Source organism: Kryptolebias marmoratus, linkage group LG10 (assembly GCF_001649575.2).
Source record: "Kryptolebias marmoratus isolate JLee-2015 linkage group LG10, ASM164957v2, whole genome shotgun sequence".
Lineage (NCBI taxonomy): Eukaryota > Metazoa > Chordata > Actinopteri > Cyprinodontiformes > Rivulidae > Kryptolebias > Kryptolebias marmoratus.
Genome location: NC_051439.1, coordinates 1,741,041 through 1,743,799, shown reverse-complemented (window position 1 = coordinate 1,743,799; position 2,759 = coordinate 1,741,041).

Below are 2,759 nucleotides of genomic sequence, written 5' to 3'. Positions count from 1 at the left end.
GGGGGTTAACCTATGATTAAGTAACAGTGGGTGAATAAATGTAGGTGATAACACTAACACAAATTACCACAACACATCACAAAAATAAAACAAATCATTGTTCTCCCGAGACTAGAAATTCCATTTGTACCGAGGTGGTCGCCCGGTGTAATAATTAAACTGAGTAATCTAAAAACAGAAAAAAATAATGCAGGCAGGAGCAGTTGGTAGTGGGAAAGGTTTAGAGCAAATTAAAGTCAGGAACCTTAACGCTAAGGTTGAAATGATAGGGGGATTTTGGGGCAAGCTGATCAAGAGTAAATGTGTCAATAAAATCCCCCGTGTATTGGCTGGAATCCAACGAGTCTCTGACAGTTATTTCGGTGTGCGACATAGCTGGCTTTTCACCCACAGGAGCAGACTGGGTGGAGTGAGGTGGAGGGATGGAGGAAGCAGGCTGGATGGAGGAAGCAGGCTGGGTGGAGGAAGCAGGCTGGGTGGAGGAAGCAGGCTGGGTGGAGGAAGCAGGCTGGGTGGAGGGAGCAGGCTGGGTGGAGGGAGCAGGCTGTTAATGCTGCCAACCTCTGTGTACAAGTGAATGCCGAGGACATTCTGGATGCATTTTACGTGCCGAACACGTCCCCACGAAGACAGAAGGGAAGGAAAAGGAACAGAAACACATCAAAGAAGCTCTCCAAACATGTGGGTATCCCAATTGGGCTTTTGTCAAGTCAGCTAGGAAACCCACGAAACTCACCACGGAACAGAATAAGGAGAGGAACAGAAGAAAGAACATTGTCATTCCTTACGTTGCTGGAGTATCCGAGAAACTCAGAAGGATTTTCTTCAAACACAACATCCCAGTACATTTCAAACCCAACAAGACTCTCAGACAGAGGCTGGTCCACCCTAAGGACCAAACACCCAAACCCAAACTGAGCGGAGTTGTGTCTGCAGTTCGGTGCAGCGAAGATTGTTCAGACCTCCATATTGGAGAGACCAAACAACCTCTCCACAGACGCATGGCTCAAAACAGGAGAGCCAGCTCTTCTGGACAGGACTCAGCAGTAGTAGTGAATGGAGGATGCTTGGTTAGCATTTTAGCATATTATTGTTGTTAATGGGTTTAAATTTAATTATCAGAAGTTGTCCGAGGTGAGTCGCGAACCCACGAACCTGTGTGGGTTTTTTTCCCTCCCACCACTTAGTCCAGTCCTTCACCAGAGAAAATGAATTTCTGTGAGGATTTGGGATTTTTTGTGTTTTCGGTTTTGTTTTCTTTATTTATTCTTGTTGTTGTTTTTAGTTTGGGTTTTTCCTGTTTCAGTTCCTGCTCAGTATTCACTCATCCTCCGTCACTCTTTTGCCCTCCTTGCCACGCCCATCTCCACCTGTCCGCAATCATCTCCACTCACCTGTTTCCACTTCCCTCGTTACCCTCAGTACTCAAATACCCAGTCATTTCTCCCACTAGTCGCTGGTTCATTGTTTTTTGTTTGCCGTTTGCTGCCATGCTCCGTACCTTGTCTCCTTGTTGTTCTGCCCTCCGTTGTTTGGATTTTTGTTGTTTTAAGTTGCTGCCTCGTCAGCTTTTGTTTTTGTTTATTTGTCTTATTTAATAAATTAGTTTATTTTGATTATGAGTCTGCGCTCAGGGTTCCTTTCCGTCGTTCCACATTCCTGACAATTTCAAAGACTTCATTGAAGTCTGCCTCTTTTACATGAGATCTAATTTTATCGTTCAGACTAGTAGAGGTCATTAACATACCAATAGTGTAACTGCACTTGTATTAGCCTTTGAGATTGATCTTACAGCAAAGAGAGTCATAAAACCCCACAGGTGTCATCAAAGTTCATGTGATGAGCAGCACCTACCCTGACCTCCCTCTGACCCTGGCCTCAGTTCAGTAAACATTGCAAACACCAGCCCAATGAATCAGATTCTGTGAACAGCATTTATTTACAAAAACAAAGTACAAGAAACAGCACACTTCCATTTATAAACAACTAATGATATAATAAAAATAGTATGTTATAATACAAAAGAATAATAGAAATATATAATAGAAATGTATAATAGAAATATATATATATATAGAAATAATATAACAGTATTTATTAATATAAATGACAAAAAAACAAGACAATTCAAAAATACAAAAGCTAGCTAAAAAGGTAAGATTATTTACATGTTTACATATTTACAGTTTTATATACAATATTTACAAGCACCTTCAGATTATGGGGGTGGGTTTTCTGCTCTCTTCAGCTGGCGCTGTTCTACCAGCCACTCCTCTAAAGATTTGCCACCTGAGTTACTGGGGCAGAAAGTGGCACTGCCGAAGCGGCTGTGGCCAAATTGTTTTGTTTTTGGCTGACCATGCTTGGTGCACCTGTTAAAAGCCACTTCACGGACAGCTTCTTTTGTTTGACCCGGTGGCCTCCTCTTCTGCCCTGCATCGCCTGTTCCTCTTAGTGGAGCGGGACACAGACAAAGGGGCAGTGGGTGCAGGAGCCACTGGTGTGGCAGGTAAAGGAGGGGTTGGAGCCAGGGCAGGAGCAGCTGAGGGGTGACTTGCACCTGCTGCCATCGTCATCTGCCCAGGGTTCATTAAAATAAACTGAAGCCCTGGCACATGAGGAGCTGGGAGAGGAAGATGAGCTGCTGGGGCGATGGGCCGCACAACTGTGGCACTAGCAGGTCCTCTGCCTGGCCGCAGCTTAGGAGTGGCACTGCAGCTATGAGTAGTCTACTTACAGGGGCCTGGTCTGCATCACCG